Here is a 20,957-nt window from a genome sequence, read left to right as displayed (position 1 = left end):
TATTATGTCCAGGGGGTGGGGGGGGTCAGACACCTCCTTACTCCCTGCAAAAACCGCGACATAAGTGGCTGACTGAAGGCTGACCTGCTGCTAAATCCCTAATGACACGATGAAATGGCTGCTGTATACATTTTAACTGTGGAATAAGCAAGCCCTCTATCCACCAGTAACTGCAAGTAGGACAGAATAGAGCCCAGCGTACAAGATAAGGGCTCTAGACTTCCCTCTTCACACCATCGCTGGAATGCCAACCACTTCAGGCTGTGGTGGGTCCTGCTCTTGCTGCCTGGATAGTCTGGATAACTTTGTCAGACAATCCCCCCTGTCCCAGCCTGTCCCTCTCAGGAGCCTGGAGAGGTTGGCCCAGAGCAGGTAACGCCCCTATTGCATCAACCCCCTGAGATATCGCCCCCCAGACCTGAGGAACTGCCCAGGGCTAGCCCACCATCATCTGTGTCACCTCCGCGAACCACGGCGCCATGCGGCGGTCTGGGGCCACACGGATGACTGCCAGATGTTCTCGTCTCACCCTCTCCAGGAGGGGGAGAATGAGGCGCAGCGGTGGAAAGGCGTAGAGCAGCTTTCTTGGCTATGGCTCGTGTGCAAACGCGTCCACCCCCAAGGGCGGATTGTCCCGTAGAGCCATGGAAAACCACAGAGTACAGTGGCTGTTTCGCTTTCCCGATCCGGGCCCAGATCTGCTTTATCACCTCCGGGTGAAGCACCCATTTGTCTGGCAGGGGGCCCGCCTCATCAGGTCGCCCCCCCCGTTTTCCAGTCCCGGGATGCGGAGGGTTCTCAGAGACAACACAGTCTCTGAGGCCCATAACCACAGGTTCTCTGCTGTGGTCAACAAGGCGGCAGAGCGGACTCCGCCCTGTCTGTTGATGTAGGCCACTGTGGTGCGGTTGTCGCTCCTCACCAGCACATGTTTGCCCTGTATTACAGGTTTGAAGTGCTGGAGGACTAACCCTACTGCCCGCAGCTCTAGGAGGTTGCTGTGTTGAGTCTCCGTCAGAGCCCAGCGACCACCTATAGCTCTCTCTAAGCAGGCCCCCCTCCATCCTGTCACAGATGCGTCTGTGAACACCGTGATGTAGGAGGTCACCCGCCCTAGCGGAGCTCCCCTCCGGAGATGTACTGGGGACCCCCAGTACCGGAGCTTGCACACCACTGAGGGGGGGGGATAGTCACCAGACGTCGTTTGTGCCTCTTGGGATCTAAACGAAGGCCGGCAAACCATCTTTGCAGGCGGCGCATATGCATCAACCCCAGCGGCACCACGGAGTGAGCAGCCGCCATGAGACCCAGAGTCTACATGATAGTCAAAGCTGTCACGGTTGCCCCCTGACGCAGTCTGCGAACTGCCCGCAGCAGCGACGCCTGTCTGCTTTCTGACAGGGTGGCGTGTAGCCTGCCTGCATCGAGCACCATCCCCAGATACTGCACCTGCTGGTGAGATATGGGATTGCTCTTCTTCCAATTGACTGCAAATCCCAGGTGTAGGATCAATTGGGCTGTGTGAAACATTGCCCATTCCCTGGACCTGGCCATGACTATGAGGTCCTCCAGATATAAGAAAACCCTCATGCCATGGTCGCAAAGCGGCTGAAGCGCTTTGACCACACATTTGCTGAACGTGGGTGGGGATAGGGAGTAGCCAAACGGCAGTCTCTTGTACTCATAGTCGCCATGTCGCCTCCACACACTGCGAGATGTCTGGCAACGGGGGCGAAACGAAGGCCGGCTGCGCCGGGGAAGCCGGGTGGTAAATCCCCTGACGGAGGCGGCTCACCGGCTTCGGCGGTAGTGGCGAAAACGAATGGCACCTCTTCCAAAATTAGGCCTGAAAGTGCTCCATGTGGTGCCGGCGGCTAAGCTGTGGTAGCATCCGGCAGGCATTACAGGAGGGAGACTGCAAGCCGTCCCCGGCGTGTTCAGGCCCCAGACACTCGAAACACAGGCGGTAGGGATCCGCACCTGCGATTAGGCCGTTGCACGTAGGACAGGGTCGGTGCTCAAGGACTGGTGAGTTTGCCATTCTTTGCTCGATCTTCTTCTCTTTCTTTCACTCTCAGGTCTCAGGCCCCCGGGGGCCGGATACGTTTATAAATATCTCAGTAGGTGAACGCTTGCATAGTAAGGTCAAGGGCAGTACCCAGTGCCATATAGACTGAGAGTTACGTCATCTCCGTTCACTCCAATGGACCACTTTTTTACAGCAATGGCGGATCGTGGAGCCTCTCAATCGTTCCCTGGAAGTTAGCGCCAAGGCTAGCAGAGCTGCAGAGTTGCAGCATAATAGACCGTTCGTGACAGACTTTTAAATGTAAGAAGAAGTTTAAAGAGTTATATTGCGGATATTATCAGTACATCTGATTCAAATTAACATGTGTATTAAAGGATGTCAGTGGATTATCCCTAAATTAGTAGATTTAGGGAACGTTTACAGATAACAGATTAAGCTAGGATACCGAAGCAAGTTAGCAACACACGTTGAACAGCCTTTTAATTGTAAATTCCGTTCTCTTAATGTAATTTCGTCCAACGTTGTTGAATTAGAGAAGAGGGGCTTCTAAACGGGATTGTATGCGGGGGTGGAGGGAGTTAAATATTAGATAAATATAACTTTGGTGCGTGTAAGAGTGAGTGTTTTTAGCAGAGCCATATTGTGTCCTTGTGATTATGTTGATTATTACCTGTCTGTATAATGTTGCAGCTCAGCTGATTTTGGATTGATGGCAAAGGGAGAGGGACTTAAGTGAGAGTGAAAACACAAGGTAAGTTTAATACTACTGTTTTATATAAGTAAACACCTTATCTCCCCAAGGCAATTTCCCATCCAATAGGTGTGCTATATAGGTGTGTATAACCCTTTCTCCTGTCTGTTACTCCCTCTTTCAGCACAAGAACCAGAGGGGGATTCAATGGAGCCTGAATACCTGCATTGAGACCCTCACCCTGCACCCTGAGTCTCAACTCTGTGTTTTTCAAGCCTTTCCCTGTTTTTTTTTTATTAAACAAAACATTAAGCTTTCCCAATGGTGTGGTTTTCATTTTGTAAAAAAGTGCAAATGCAGTGTTTGTATATAATTACATCACATCTTTTTTTGCTGTTGGTCGTGAAATTGCTCCTGCTGTCTTGAGCCAGCCATTTTTTCCTCCACTCCGTGTCAGTGGGGAAGCCGTACATTCGTACTCCTTTCTCAGAGCGATTTGAGCATCCCCAGGCAGCACAGCAAACCATGGTGGCGACTAGGAGGCAGCACAACAAACCATGGTGGCGACTAGGAGGCAGCACAGCAAACCAGGACAACACGGAGGAAAAGGCACAGACAAACTGCATGATATGCTATTCAATGTTTATTGAATTCCATGTATTTGCAATGGATGTTCCTAAAACAACACATTTAACATCATCATCATGCTGCTGCTGCTGCTGCTGCTAGTCCTTTGATAGTCACCTGTCGGTCTCCTGTCCTTTCTGAAAGCCATAAAGATGACATTAGTCATTTAGATAACTTGTGTCCTCAATTACCATGGGATTACTGAAACTACCATGAATTTAAGAAAATGGTAGCAATTAATCTAATCTGAATTTTAAAGGATTACTTTAGATCCCCTCCCTCTAAATATATCAATAAACATTAGAAAGTGATGCTCCTGACTACCATACAAGTTTAAGAAGGTAATATTGGTTTTAAAGAATTCAAAGCTATAAATAAAGAGCAACAGGCTCTTTAACCAAGGCACTGTTAGCCTAACATGTAAACTAGTTGTTCACACTAATCCTAATATTATCACTTAATATTAGCAAATTCTATTTTAAAACATATTGATGTAAATACATAGACATATCGATTTGTTGTATAAATATTGCAAATCAAAACCTTTATTCACTAATAATTACCAAAAATCGTAGTTCAATCTCCTGTTATCAATGCATTCACATTGCCCGCCATGAACTTCCGGGGAACGATCCTCGTCTACATGAACCACGTGACGATAACCGTTTTTGGACTTCCGTTGTCGTAACTCTATCTATATGGCGCTGGCAGTACCCATAGAGTCCAGTAGGGGGTGGAGCCTGTGAGATATAACTGCAGTTTGAATCCTGTCTCATACCATACCACTTAATACTAGAATCTTTCCCTAATCAAACTCATGGTGATTCAGTTGCATTATAAGTAATGTAGGCCCCAGGAAGAAGGAACAATAAGAATGCATAGATAAAAAGTTCTGGTTCTGTATTACTTTTTATACGTTTTATTTTACTGTCAGGAAAATACAATCAATTTGAATCAAGTTCTTGGCTTCTATTAAGTTCTCAAGAATACTTAATTAGACATTCCTTACCTGAAAAAAGCTGTCATAAAACTGAAAGCATTATATTCAACAAGCCCAATACTAATGCTTTGACCCACCGGAATTAATTGAACTATATTTCAAGGTCTCATCCATCATCGGAAACCAATTTCTGCTTTTACAGAGGAAATAATCAACTTTTATATTATTCTGACTCTAACATAATACTTTTTACTTTACCAATAGACTTATTCATATGTTGAGTTATATTTCAATCATAGACATTAGGAAATAACGTGCTATAGAAGAACACCAGTAAGGTATTTGAGGATTTCTAAAACTTCCCGTTTTGCCTCGAAGCAAAGACATATATATATATATATATATATATATTTGCAAGTGAGAACATTGATCAGGAACTTTTGACATGAAAAACGAAAGGTTATCTGGTTGAACTGGAGCCCTGAGCTCAAATGTTATCGAGAGGCTTCCAAGACAAGCCGTAGGGAATGGAGAACAGAAAGACTTGCCCCATTCATATGGATACAGATAGCTCAAGGTTCATCAAAGGCCTGGATGTACTTGCCTTCCCCTCAGTTAACATTTCCTTAATTATTTATATTTAAGTGTCAATGAAAAATACAAGTTTAAATCAGTTAGTCGAAGGTATGATTCTATTTGAATGGCCTTAAGATTCCTAATCTCTTCTATCCCCATTAAACACTGATTTGCTGTCTCTGGATAGCTACAGAAACCTAATTAACTAATAACATAAAACCTTAAGTAGCTTTTTTTTTTCCGTTTTACCACCTACTAACAGTGTTGTTTTATTCATTAGATATAATGGAAGAAGTCCATAAAGACGCCTTTTTTTAATCACCTTACATTGATGTTGTCTTCGGTCTTTTCACACATATTTACTGTTCACCTCGGAGCATTTCATGAAAAGCACGGTAATCAATATCTGCTTATATTCCCTTTCTCCCTGTGTAGATTTCAAGACAAGTTTAAGCTAAGGTGATATCAGGGATGGAACAAAGTCACTTGAAAGTAATTCAAACTTAGCCAGAGGCAACCAAGCTGTCTGACACCTCTGCTCTGCTAGAGAAGTGCTGGAGAAGAGATACAGATTTTTTCTCCAGGGTTAAAGAAATCGCTATATCCAACCCTGTGTAGGTTAGCAGCGTTTGAGTGAGCAATTAAAGTGCACACACACAATTCTGTGCAAAACTTTACAAGCTTTAGAGATAGCGCCCATGCTGTGTTGAATGTCTGTTTTGCGTCACTGTGTTGTGGGGTAGTTATTGCTGGTCCAATGGAGCCTCAGGTTTACAAGTTGTAATTATAGTCATCTTAATAAGACCAGAATGATGCCAATTTCAATTTGATTTCTAAAAGAACATCAAACAAGCTAGGTGTAGTAACTGCTGTGATACCAATGAATGGTCATTATCAGTTGCTATTACTACCGTTTCAATACTTCACGCAGAGCCAAACTTGCATGTTGCGTAACTGAAAGAAGAATGTAACGGTCAAAGTTTTGAATGCATGGTGGATTTTAACTTAAAGGGCCCATGTCATGGCCATTTCTACTGATCATAATTCCATTGTTGAGGTACACTAAAATAGATTTATACTGTGCGATTTTCCAAACTCACATTGGTTTCTCAAACAGCATCTCTGTATAGTATGTGTATTCACCGGTATTCACTCTCCGCTCGGTCCGCTCCTCGCAGCAGATCGCAGCAACAAGCCTCTCGGCGATGCAGCTAGAACAAGCGAAACTCATCCTGAGCAGTGAGCACACAAACACTCACAGCCGAAGTAAAAACAATAAGTGTGGCTTGATATTGAGTAAGAAAAAGGTTTATAACGCTGTGAGAATGGGTCTGCGGAGAGCATTTCTCCGCGATCCCACGTAATAGTCCGAAAAACGTCTACCCATTTAAACAGTCGTGGTAAATATCTTGTTTGTTTTAAACATCATAAATACACAAACAACAATGAATACTTACATGTTGTGTGCCCGAATATCCCGCTGGTCTAAACAAAGTAGGAACAACATCGTTCTTTAGTGCCCTACGCTGTACATATCCGGCATGAATCGCTGAATGGTTTGGGAAGCTTTGTTTCGTGAAAGGCTGGCAGAGGGTGTGACCTCTGGGTATCCCCACGTCAGAGTACCGAGGAAGAAAATGAGAAATCTCCAACGAGGCGTTTTGGGGAGGTCTTTTCTGTTTTAGAGTTTTACTCCCTATAGGGTGTACTTTGAGGGGTTTTGACTCTGCAGACCACATAACACACAAGGGGACAGGTAATAACCGGAAAAGCATGACATGGTACTTTAAACATAGGATAAGGCAACATTACTACTGGCTTGGATGTAAGATTTTATTTTTGGTTTAAGAAAATAAATTGTGTTTCATAACTTAATTCACCAACGTGAATTAAAATCTACTTTATTATGGAGGTTATTCCCTATCTTTTATTCAAGAGCGTGTTCTTTCAATTTGAGAGCATCATTTATTGATTTCACGTTCAGATTTTGTATTTCTTTCAGTCAAACCCTGTCTTGCGCTTCTGCTCAAACTGTATGTGTGACCCACACAGTGTGTGATCACAATTTTATGTTTATATTTAATATCATTTTATATTACCTGTTTAACAATGGACAGCAGGGGGCAGTAGATGGCAGAGTAACACTGCCATAAAGGGGTTTGTTATTATTTACGCGTCTACCATAAAATGTCTGACGTGATGACGGAGCTGTCGTTAGCTTGCCATTCTGGCAAGACCCGCCAAACAAGCAGTAAAAGGAATTCTCTGCTCATAATTTCTCCTGTTTTACAGGTCAGTAATGTGTACAGATTGTCACAAATGTACATTTGAGTTTGAAGTGGTGTTTAGATGTTGTTTATTATGTTTAATGCCGTGTAGAAGACCACCTCGTGGTGGCTGTGTGTGTATGTGTAATGGCGGTCGCTATTTAGATGTAGTAGACTCGCGTAGAAGACCACCTCGTGGTGGCTGTGTGTGTAATGGCGGTCGCTAGTGATGCAAGTGAATTGTTTATAGCTAAGAAGTGTTTGAGGTGTGTTTTGTATGGTCTATGGGTCCTATGGTCAGTCATAATTTAATTATTATAAATGCGTGTTGCTTGATGCTAATGCTAGCATATATTAGACCAATGCTAATACTTTGCCTGAAAAGGTAATTAACAGTGTTTGAATACAGCACTAATATCTGTTTTGAAGCAGTACATTCTTATTTGGAGTCATGATGTTAATGACACTTGGTTATACACAAATGTGTTTATTTTGAATACTTCAAGCATACAAGTATATTTTGAAGATATAAACATGTGTTTATATTGAGAGCAGTAAAGGGCCAGGACAATTGTGTTTTGTGCCAATTGTTAATAAATTCTGGCAAGACCCGCCAAACGAGCAGTAAAAGGAATTCTCTGCTCATAATTTCTCCTGTTTTACAGGTCAGTAATGTGTACAGATTGTCACAAATGTACATTTGAGTTTGAAGTGGTGTTTAGATGTTGTTTATTATGTTTAATGCCGTGTAGAAGACCACCTCGTGGTGGCTGTGTGTGTATGTGTAATGGCGGTCGCTATTTAGATGTAGTAGACTCGCGTAGAAGACCACCTCGTGGTGGCTGTGTGTGTAATGGCGGTCGCTAGTGATGCAAGTGAATTGTTTATAGCTAAGAAGTGTTTGAGGTGTGTTTTGTATGGTCTATGGGTCCTATGGTCAGTCATAATTTAATTATTATAAATGCGTGTTGCTTGATGCTAATGCTAGCATATATTAGACCAATGCTAATACTTTGCCTGAAAAGGTAATTAACAGTGTTTGAATACAGCACTAATATCTGTTTTGAAGCAGTACATTCTTATTTGGAGTCATGATGTTAATGACACTTGGTTATACACAAATGTGTTTATTTTGAATACTTCAAGCATACAAGTATATTTTGAAGATATAAACATGTGTTTATATTGAGAGCAGTAAAGGGCCAGGACAATTGTGTTTTGTGCCAATTGTTAATAAATTCTGGCAAGACCCGCCAAACGAGCAGTAAAAGGAATTCTCTGCTCATAATTTCTCCTGTTTTACAGGAAATACTATCTGTCATCGCGCCCTGCATAGCGGGGCCTGTTACAGATTTTTGGGGGCTCATCCGGGATCAGCATCGTTTGAGACGACCACATGCTGATCCAGTGATATTGGACCTAAAGGACCGGACTGACGACGTGTTGCCGGAGTGAAGGTGCTTCCAGTTAGCGACTCAAGAGGTAGAGAGACCAAGTTGAAGGGGATCTACGCCTAGGAGTGCAGAACTGTTTGCCACAGTTGCCCACAACACACAGGATGGCGGACAACGAGAGGAAGAGACTAAGCTGGTCCATCAAGAAAAGACTTCATCAGCTAACAGCAGATGAAGCGTATGAAGTTGCCACACACCTCGATCCAGTGGAAGAACTTGACTCATCAGAGCTAAACAGGGACGACGAGGAGGGCTGTGTTGAGTATATTGCTGCGAATATGAACAGTATGACTCTACTAAACCTAGAAGATGAGGGAATGTCAATGTTGTTGTGTCTACAAGATACTGTTGATTTGATTATTGCAAACCGTAGCAGTGGTACCGTGTGTTCCAAAGAGGGTGAAATTGATACTTCTGTTAAATCACCTCTGATGTTATCTGCTACTGTTAACGCTAACCAACAACTTGAGCCATTAGACAATCCAACTGAGACTGGCATTCATGACACAGACATACAGAAACTGTTAAGGGGCTTAGAGGAGGTGCAAAACAAACTTCAACGCAGTGTCACCACACCTAGTTCAGACACACCGCAACCTCACTCTAGCCAACCCAGTAAGCAGCATACACCTAACATTACATTGCATTTAGCTGACGCTTTTATCCAAAGCGACTTACAATAAGTACATTCGACCAGGAAGACACAACTTTGAAGAAACATACATCTACAGAAGGACTCTCTATTCCCACCCGAGAGAGCATGATTTCCCTTAAAGATCTTTCATTTCTGCATAGAAGGGAGTTTAAGATTCATGGAGGGCAGATAACTGACACTTCATCAGACATTAGCTTTAACAGCTTATGTAAACAGATTGAGGAAGGCTGCAGAGAGCAACACACTGATGACGAGATCATTAGAGGGGTGTCACGCATAATAAAAGGTGGAAACTTTAAAGACATGCTGACAAACAAGGAAGATCTTACAGTCACCGAGCTGAAGAGTTTCCTGCAGTCCCACCTTGGCGAGAAGAGCAGCACAGAGCTCTTCCAGGAATTGATGTGTGCTAGACAGCATCAAAATGAAGCTCCACAGCAATTTCTATACCGCATGATAGGACTGAAACAAAAAATAATGTTCACCTCCAGACAGGAAAATGCACTTATTAAGTATGATGCGTCTACACTGCAGGGTGTGTTTTTGAATGCAGTCTATCAAGGCATGGGAGAGAGACATGAGGATGTCAGACGGGAGCTGAAACCTCTGCTTGCTGACCCCACTGTGTCTGATGAAGCTCTGTTAAGGCAGGTTATCAAGACTACGATGGAAGAAAGTGAAAGAAAGTGCAGACTGGGACGCAGTTCCAACCGCAAGTTAACTCAAGCACACAGCATACTCGCTGAACCTGAAGAGCTACTCAGCAGTGTGGGAGAGACTAAAAGTAAGGATAATGTCATCCAGAGATTGAGTGCTCAGGTTGAGGCTTTAACACAGGCAATGGAAACACTGAAACAGCTATCAACAACAACCCAGGTGCCTGAGGGGCTACATCAAACCACTCACCAGTGTTTCTCTGACAAAACCAGACCAGAGAAGAAGACCAGGAGACCGTATGGGTGCCCACAATGCATAGCTCAGGCTCAACCAAACTGTAGCCACTGCTTTTTCTGTGGGGAGGAAGGTCATCGTGCTATAGGCTGCTTGAAAAGACAGAAGCAGGCGGGAAACGGGCACCGGTCAGGGCAACGGGACGACCACTGACCGACCCAAAGGAAAAGTCCCACCCCCAGGAGGTTGCAGCAGCAAGACAAAGCACTGGTCATACACCTATCAACACACAGAAAAATAACGAACAACACCCAATCAAAAAGATAGCTCCGCTAATTGGTCGAAAGTCGCTATTGAGATGTAGCATGAACGGTTATGCCATATCCGCTCTTTTAGACTGGGGCCAATGTGAGCATAATAGACAATGCTTGGAAAGACAGATACTTACCTGGACAAGATATTAGACCCCTCAGTGAACTCATGGAGGATGATCTCTACGTGACGGCTGTCACAGGAGATGCAGTACCTTATGAAGGATGGATTGAAGTGGTAGTAAACCTGCAGGGAAACGATGATCCAGACTTATCTATTCGAGTGCCTTTCCTAGTGAGTCGAATAAAAATAGACAGACCGATAGTTGGTTTTAATGTCATCCAGGAACTCTTTAGGAGTCATGAAAGTAGACCCAAAGTGATATATATCCTTGTCAACTTGCTTACGGGTGCTTTGGAGATGGACAGTGCAATGGCAGAAGCTATGGTGAGTTTCATAAAGACTGAGAAAAAACAGAACCAACAGAATGCTGCAGTAAAGATAGGCAGGAAAGAAGTCACTATTTATCCTGGCCAGGTAGCTTATATTAAGTGCAGGGTACCAGTAGATATTAGTGAATCTGACTCACTTGTGCTTTTCGAACCCAATCTAGAAGCTACACCCCTGGCACAGCTGAGTGTTGGAGAAGGACTAATGGCGATCCAACAGACAGAGAGACCTTTCGTAAAGGTGCCTGTGTCAAACCATTCCAGAAGTGCTGTGACTCTTCCCAGCGGTACTGTTCTAGGCAACATCGAAACCATTGACAGAGTGATAGAGACAGACAACCAAAGCAGCAAGGACAATCAAGCCCAGGCAAATATAGCCAGTTCTTCCACATCACCACACTCTAACAGTGACAAACCCACTTCTGCACTGTGGCACCCACCTGTGGATGTCAGCCACCTGAGTGATGAGCAACAGATGAAGGTGGAACAGATGTTACACGAGGAATCGGCAGCCTTTGCTAAAGATGATGGGGACATAGGTTGCATTCCCAACCTGCAAATGTCCATCAACTTAAAGGACAACATCCCAGTTCAGCGCACATACAGTGCAGTAACCAAGCCCCTTTATAAAGAGGTTAAAGAGTACATCCAAGACCTGCTTGTAAAAGGGTGGATAGTTAAGTCCAAATCTCCGTACTCGGCACCTGTTGTCTGCGTCAGGAAAAAGGATGGGTCCCTAAAGTTATGCATCGATTATAGAATGTTAAACCAGAAAACAGTACCAGACCGTCACCCATTGCCTCGTATTCAGGAACTCATCGACACCCTAAAAGGCCAAAGCTGGTTCAGCATTTTAGACCAAGGCAAGGCCTACCACCAAGGCTACATTGCTGAAGGATCCAGACACATGACGGCTTTCATCACCCCTTGGGGGCTGTATGAGTGGGTGAGGATACCTTTTGGACTCTCCAACGCCCCTGCTGCTTTTCAGCGCAGCATGGAGGAAATGTTGGACTCTCTGCGTGACAACTGCTGTATCCCTTACCTCGATGACATCCTCTGCTACTCCGACTCCTTCACTAGCCATGTTGAGGGAGTACGTCAAGTCCTGAGAGCCTTGCAGTCCCATGGTGTCAAGCTTCGACCAACAAAGTGTGAGCTGTTCCAGAAAGAGGTCAGGTATGTTGGGAGGCTGGTCTCTGCAGACGGTGTCAGGATTGACCCAAAAGACATTGATGCCATTATGTCTCTGAAAGAGAAGAGGCCAAGCACAGTTGGAGAAGTGCGGAAGTTACTGGGTTTCCTAAGCTACTATAGAGCTTATATTCAAAACTTCTCAAGCATTGCAAAACCAGTTTATGATCTGTTAAAAATTAAAGGAAACTCTACCGTAACACAGGGGAAACATAAGGTGGGAAAAGGAGCTCAGATGCCCTCAAGGACACCTGTCCTGTGGACTGATGATCACCAAAGGATTATTGAACAGCTGATTGACACGCTTTCACACCCACCTGTGTTGGCCTATCCGGATTTCGAACTGCCATTTGTGCTCCACACTGACGCCTCTCAGCAGGGACTCGGCGCTGTGTTGTATCAACGACAGGATGGAAAATTGAGAGTCATCGCCTATGGTTCAAGAACTCTGTCTCCCGCTGAGAAGAATTACAACATGCACTCAGGGAAACTGGAGTTTCTTGCTCTTAAGTGGGCGATATGTGTGAAATTTAGGGATTACCTGTTCTATGCACCCCATTTCACAGTATACACAGACAATAATCCCCTCACATACATGATGAGTACTGCCAAGCTGAATGCTGTGGGCCACCGATGGGTAGGTGAGCTAGCAGACTTTAGGTTTGATGTCAAATACAGGCCAGGAAGAGTGAACATAGACGCAGACACGCTCTCTCGTCTCCCTCTTGACATTGACATCTACGTTAGAGAGTGTACTGAGGAACTCACAAGAGAAACCATTCAAACCACATGGGATGGTTGTGAGTCTGCAAAGAGGCAGGATGTTGCTTATGTTGCTGCATTGGACCTGGCTTCATGCTCAGAGTCACCTGTGAATGTGTCACCCCTTACCATTGACCACAGTGAGCTAGTCAATACCCAAAGGGAGGACCATGCAATCGGTGAGCTTATCAAACTTAAAGAGGCCAAGGCAGTATTGACCAATGAGGACAAGAAGAGAGCCAGTGGTACACTCAGAAAGCTCATGCACGAGTGGGGAAAACTGCACATGGAAAATCAACTGTTGTACCGGACGGCCAGTCAGCGGCAGCAGCTCGTCTTACCATCACGATACCACCCCCTGGTACTAAAACATCTCCATGACGACATGGGACATGTTGGGGCTGAGAGGGTCATCCACCTGGCTCGAGACCGTTTCTACTGGCCTTTCATGAAAAAGGACATTGAAACCTATGTAACCAGAAAGTGTCCCTGTATCAAACAAAAGAAACCTGTGACACACGTCAGAGCACCAATGGGCAGCATCACTTCATCTGCACCACTTGAGCTTGTGTCTATAGACTATATGCACCTGGAAACTAGCAAAGGGGGCTACGAGTACATTTTAGTAGTTATTGACCATTTTACCAGATTTGCTCAAGTCTACGCAACAAAAAATAAAGCTGGCAGAACAGCTGCTGAAAAAATCTATAATGACTTTATTCCAAGATTCGGCTACCCGGCCAGGCTACACCACGACCAAGGCAGAGAGTTCGAAAATGACCTGTTCAAGACCCTGAGGCATCTGGCTGGAGTTGCTCATTCAAGGACAACCCCATACCACCCCCAAAGAAACCCAGCTGAGAGGTTCAATAGAACACTGCTCCAAATGTTGAGGACCCTGGGAGAAAAAGAAAAGAGCAACTGGAAAGACCACTTATCCCTAGTTGTACATGCATACAACTGCACCAGGCATGAGGCAACAGGCTTCTCACCCCACTACCTCATGTTTGGACGGCACCCGTGTCTCCCAGTAGATTTAATGTTTGGCCTGTCAGCCAAAGGTCAGATTGAAACAACACAGGGCTATGCTAAGAAATGGTCTCTGAGAATGAAAGAGGCTTACCGGATTGCATCTGAAAACAGTCAACACTCCAGTGCAAGAAACAAGAAGTACTATGACTGTCACATCAAGGGAGTTGTGCTCCAACCTGGTGATAGAGTCCTAGTCCGCAACATGAGTGAGAGAGGTGGACCTGGAAAATTGAGGTCCTACTGGGAACAAACTGTGTATGTCGTCAAAGAACAAGTTAGTGAAATTCCTGTGTACAAAGTGTGCCCTGAGACAGGTGGTGATAAGATCCGTACCCCTCCATCGAATCTCCTACACGTTGTCAATGACCTACCTGTAAACTTGCCTGAACTAACAGGAAATCCGCTACCACCTAGAGGGAAAAGCAAGAGTCATCATGTTGAGAAACAATGACGGAGAGAGACATCAGAAAGCAGTGACTCAGAAAACTCTGATGATGAGGCACCTAGAGTACGATACTGGCTAAGAGTACCTCCACAAGCTGGACTTCACTCACAGAATGTTGAACCTAGCTCTGGATCTCAGCGAAACACAGATGGTCAGAAAAGGGTACCTGAACCACATAGATATAGAGTGCCATCGAGATATCATACACCAGAACAACATGGAGTTGTTACACCTGAGAGAGAAACCAGACAAGAACAACCAGAAGAACGGACTGATGAGGAAGACCTGCCTGTGGATTCTGAAGCACCGGAAGAGCATGAGTATGTACAAGTACCCTATGGCTATGACCGACCTGTGACACCTCAGGATGAGCCAGTGAGGAAATCCACACGGGACAGGAGACCTCCTCAAACGCTGACATATGACTACCTTGGGCAGCCATCCTCCAGATCATGTGGGTCTACAGACCCAGCAAGACTCTATACTGTACAAGCCATGCCATTCTGGGGAATGCAGCCTGTTCCTATGCCACATTACACTACACACCAGACACTGCCTTACACTACACACCAGACACTGCCTTACACTACACACCAGACACTGCCTTACACTGTAATTATACCATACATACATGCATATTGAGAAGGAAACATTGTTACACCCACTCTCATCCATATTGTACAGTATTCACCTGTACATTTAAAGAAGTGCCCTTATGAGAGTGTGTATAAGTGTTTTAAGTTCAAAGAGAAGGGGCACAAGTTAAGAGGTTGATGGTTAATGTCGGGAGCCATTTTTCTTTGTCGGGGAGTGTGTGACCCACACAGTGTGTGATCACAATTGTATGTTTATATTTAATATCATTTTATATTACCTGTTTAACAATGGACAGCAGGGGGCAGTAGATGGCAGAGTAACACTGCCATAAAGGGGTTTGTTATTATTTACGCGTCTACCGTAAAATGTCTGACGTGATGACGGAGCTGTCTTTAGCTTGCCATTCTGGCAAGACCCGCCAAACGAGCAGTAAAAGGAATTCTCTGCTCATAATTTCTCCTGTTTTACAGGTCAGTAATGTGTACAGATTGTCACAAATGTTATAAATCACAATGTCTTCAGTTTGAAGTGGTGTTTAGATGTTGTTTATTATGTTTAATGCCGTGTAGAAGACCACCTCGTGGTGGCTGTGTGTGTATGTGTAATGGCGGTCGCTATTTAGATGTAGTAGACTCGCGTAGAAGACCACCTCGTGGTGGCTGTGTGTGTAATGGCGGTCGCTAGTGATGCAAGTGAATTGTTTATAGCTAAGAAGTGTTTGAGGTGTGTTTTGTATGGTCTATGGGTCCTATGGTCAGTCATAATTTAATTATTATAAATGCGTGTTGCTTGATGCTAATGCTAGCATATATTAGACCAATGCTAATACTTTGCCTGAAAAGGTAATTAACAGTGTTTGAATACAGCACCAATATCTGTTTTGAAGCAGTACATTCTTATTTAGAGTCATGATGTTAATGACACTTGGTTATACACAAATGTGTTTATTTTGAATACTTCAAGCATACAAGTATATTTTGAAGATATAAACATGTGTTTATATTGAGAGCAGTAAAGGGCCAGGACAATTGTGTTTTGTGCCAATTGTTAATACATTCTGGCAAGACCCGCCAAACGAGCAGTAAAAGGAATTCTCTGCTCATAATTTCTCCTGTTTTACAAGAAATACTATCTGTCATCGCGCCCTGCATAGCGGGGCCTGTTACAGATTATTGGGGACTCGTCCGGGATCAGCATCGTTTGAGACGACCACATGCTGATCCAGTGATATTGGACCTAAAGGACCGGACTGACGACGTGTTGCCGGAGTGAAGGTGCCTCCAGTTATCGACTCAAGAGGTAGAGAGACCAAGTTGAAGGGGATCTACGCCTAGGAGTGCAGAACTGTTTGCCGCAGTTGCCCACAACACACAGGATGGCGGACAACGAGAGGAAGAGACTAAGCTGGTCCATCAAGAAAAGACTTCATCAGCTAACAGCAGATGAAGCGTATGAAGTTGCCACACACCTCGATCCAGTGGAAGAACTTGAAGTGCGCACACTACTAAAGAGACGTGCTACCATGGAAACCAAACAATGGTGTAGCTGTATTAAAGTCCGAGTGGAAACAGTCCTGAATAAATCTGATTTTGTCAGAAATCGGGAGAAATGCGGGAGAAATATGACCCCGGGAGGAAACCGGGAGAGGGCAATGAAATCGTGAGTCTCCCGCGAAAATCGGGAGGGTTGGCAAGTATGTTTGTAGTAGTAATAGTATTATTTTTGATGAAATACTCCAAATCTCCACCATCCGTAATTGCACTTGCTTCAGTTGCTTGTTACTTTTTAAGGGCAGTGATGATAGTTACAGTACGAACGGAAGTTGATGCGATTTGATTGGATTGTGAGGCATGACGTGAGCCTCTTCTGATTGGTGAATCCCTCCATTTTTCTTCAGCAAGGGAAGCCAATTTCGTGCAGTGTGGTTTGAACCTGTGACCACCTGACCTGAATACCAACGCTCTATCCACTGCGCCACACACCCTGTTAGTTTTCTCCTAGCATTCCCCGTCTCCCCCCTCTAGGAACCTCCCTCCTCCACACCCAACCAACCAGCCAACCTCTTCTGCCTCGCACCTGCACTCTGTAGCTGGCGCCTGGCAAAGTCGTGAGCAGACTGCAACCGTTCCTGGAGTTTTCTGGCATATTCGAACCCTGGGGGGTCCACAGGAGCGTCGGGGGGCAAGCCCATCATTATCTTGCCCGGCGTGCGCATCTCCCTTCCTAACATGAGGATGGCAGGGGAGAAGCAAGTGGAGTCTTGGGTCGTAGACCAGTACGACATCAGCACGAGGGGGACATGGGCGTCCCTGTCTCTTTGGTGTTTCGATGTCAATATGGCAAGCTGTTGAGCTAGTGTGCGGTTGAACCTTTCTACGAGGCTGTCGCTCTGTGGGTGAACGGGTGTGGTGCGGGTCTTAACCTGTTAAGACCTGAGCCTGTTTTTCAGGCTCGATGTGTGAAAATGTAAAGGACTGGTTATGATGTTGATGTTTGATCCGTTTTGTTTTGATCAGAGTTTGTTTGCATATTACAGAGCATCAGTGAACGTGCCACTGTTTTGATGGACAGTTAGTGTGACCTAAGGCTGCAGGATGGGTGGGAGAGTGTTGTCTGGTTGGTTGGGTGTGGAGGAGGGAGGTTCCTAGAGGGGGGGACGGGGAATGCGACGGAGAGTGAGAACTTAACAGAGTTAGTAGATTGTTTTGCCGTGGTTATGGCCAACAGTAACCTGTGATCTTCATAATAAACTCCCGGATAAAAGGACAAGCAATGCCTCCCTGTGTTGCTACAATATGATCTTACATTTAAAATTACATGAAGGAAAATTATATTTCCCCATTCCTAAAAAATGAAATAACTAACAAAGAAATAAACACATGTTGTTGTCAGTTGCCTAGCAACAGTGTTCACGTAATGCAAAACACTTGAAAGCCAGTATCATAGATGTGCCACAAATATGACTACCAAATTAATTTGCAGGAAGTAAAGTTAACGTTAATAATACCATTAAAATAAAAAGTAGTAAATAAAGCAAGGGAAGTAGGCTACATTTAATAAAGCCGTGGAGGGAGTTTAGAAACCTGGTTAAAGAGTAACCGCCCTTACGGGACGCTCTAATAAGTAAAGCGAACGCATGTATAGCAATACGGGAGTTTCAATATCCCATAGTGAGACATTGAACGGAGTGTTATGAATGAGAACTATAGGTTATTTACGTAACCCCAGAATTCAGAGTAACATGAAGTGAGATGTCTCACCAGACGGCCCTTCTTGCTCAGGCGAAGCGAGAAGAGTGAATGACGCTGCGACGTAGAACAAGCTACTTAAAGGGTGGGTGGATTCCCTGACGTAGACGTCAAGATCACCAGCCAATCAGGATTGGCGTAATTAGATTGATGCTTCTGATTGCATTAGGGGTTTCACCAACTAATCGACTAGTCGACTACCTTTACCACTAGTCGGCGCTGTAGGCCCTAGTCAACTAGTCGTGAAAAAAATGGAGGTAAACGAGGTGCTGCAAAATGCTCCAAAACTTGTCCGACATTCTTATGTATGGCAGTACTTCAACAAAGATGTAACCAACTCCACAGTGAAGTGTCAGTTGTGTACAGCTGTACTGAAGTACAATACACATACATCTGCTATATGCAACCATCTGAAGATGAGACACCCGCTGCCGACAGCTAGCACTAGCAGTAATGCTAGCACCCGTGAGCAACGGACCGGCGTCAGCACAGGACAGAGGCAGACGAGCAGCAAAATAAAACGGGTCTACAGTGATGCGGATGATGAGCTACGGGATTACTGCCAGCGGACACTGCATATCCCCACAGTGAATAACCCACTGGAGTGGTGGGTAGGGTGGCCATACGTCCGGTTTTAGGGCGGACAGTCCGGTTTTCAATGTCTGTGTCCGTCTGCCAGCGCAGCCTTGAGCCGGACGCTCATTTGTCCTCCTTTTGAGCTCATCCCTATTTTATACTTTTAGGGTATAATAAAAATAGACAATTATACAAAGAAATACAAATAATAAGTTATGTGTAAGTATATACCCCCGTAAGACTTGTGGTCTTACAAATGATTGGCTGAATGCGATGTCAAATAAATATCTTGTATTTCATTGGTTCATAAACGTAAACAATTAGCTATGTGCTTCTTGACGTCACGTTCACGGTAGGGCACTGTGGCACAGAGTGACGTTAGCGCTAGCCGACTAGCTCATGAGCCAACTCCACCTAGTTAGCGGTAGGGTTAAACCGCAGAAATGCCGAAACGAAAGACTTCATTTAATCCTGAATGGTCGAAAGAGCATGGATTCCTCACAAAAAGCCGAAAGGACGACTTCCATGCTTTTTGCACGTTGTGTCGTTGCGATGTGGACATAAGCAGCAAAGGAAAAGGTGCCGTCGACAGACATGCTAACACAGATAAGCACAAAAGCAACGATCAAAGCGCAGGTGCCTCTTCACTTTTATCATTTTTCCGTGAAGCTTCATCGCCTCAAGATGACAAAATCTCTGCTGCAGAACTTTGTAAAGTGTATCATGCCGTCAAGCATCACAGTCATACAGGAGTGTAGACTGTGGAATAAAAGTTGATCGCACAATCTACAACGACTCATCAATAGCAAAAGGGATGACCTGTGGAAAAACAAAGGCCAAAGCTTTGTGCGAAAATGTCCTAGCACCCTACTCTGTCCAGACGCATGTGGATTAAAAGAAAATGAACTGCATTATTCAGTGGCAAGTGATGCATCAAACAAAGGTACGATCAAGTGTTTCCCCATTGTACTGAAATATTTTCACTTTGAGGAGGGCGTGAAACATGCACTGTTGGATTTGTACAGTGATAGCAACGAAAAGTCAGAAGCTATAACAAATCAGCTGCTATCTAAACTGGAGATGTCTGGACTAGATGTGAAAAAAAATTCAGCATATGCAGCAGACAACGCCAGCGTTAACTATGGAAAACACAACAGTGTTCGCTGCAAACTGTTTATCCCATATTCTGCACAATGCAACAAGATATGCAGCAAGCAACTTGGATATTGACATTGAAAATGTTGTGCTTAAGGTGTATAGCCATTTTAGCATCTCAGCTAGCAGAACGGCGCAGTTGAAGGAATTCTGCGAGTTTGTGGAAGTGGAGGAATGCAATCTGCTGCGGCACGTTGTCACGAGATGGTTGTCTCTGCTGCCATCTATTGACAGAATTCTGAAGTGTTGGAGACCCCTGACCAGGGCCGGCCCTCAGCATAGGCAGTATAGGCGAATGCTAAGGGCGCATCAACCCATAGGGGGCGCCGAAAATTGGGGGGGAAAAAGAAGAAAAAAAAGTTAGAAATATTTTTTTATTTCATAACACAATTTCCCGATTTTGGATCAACAAAGTACATCTTATTATTTTATACTAACAGAACTACGACTATATTGCATACAGCGCCCATAAAATATGGCACACACCCCCCCCCAAAATCAAGTTGAACTGCCCCAGCCCCAGTAAAAACCAGAGGTTTATGTGAAATTGTTCTTTTTAAAAAAAAATAATGGTAGTGTGCAATTATAGGTTTTAATGTTGTATTTGTGTTAATTTAAAATAGATCAAACTCCCAAAAAACGTATACAGCTTCTGTGTGCTTTTATTAACATTGGAATTTACTGTGTAAGCGGCCGCGGGGGGAGAGCTTTAGAGAGCTCTCTCCTGAAAGACTGCGAGGCTCTGATAACCTCAGCTCAGTGAGGTAAAGGCACACCTTTATATGATCATTATAGTTATAAAAATAAGAGAAAAACAGGTATAAAATACTATATGACAGTACAAAAAAGTTGTTATTAATAAACAAGAATACAGTTTGAAAGGGGAGTGATTTGTAAAATATCCATAAAGAAAAAGACAATCTGCTTACAGTTCTGTTTCATATGGGTGTTGAGAGATGTATCCATAGATTTCCTAATGTTGCTCTCAAAGTGCACCAGATTGATGCTTTTAACTTCAATATTAAAAAAAAAAGTCTTCCCTGGGGTGCATGCCCCC

This window comes from Pseudochaenichthys georgianus, chromosome 21, assembly GCF_902827115.2.
Source record: "Pseudochaenichthys georgianus chromosome 21, fPseGeo1.2, whole genome shotgun sequence".
Lineage (NCBI taxonomy): Eukaryota > Metazoa > Chordata > Actinopteri > Perciformes > Channichthyidae > Pseudochaenichthys > Pseudochaenichthys georgianus.
Note: the sequence above shows the minus strand (reverse complement) of the source record.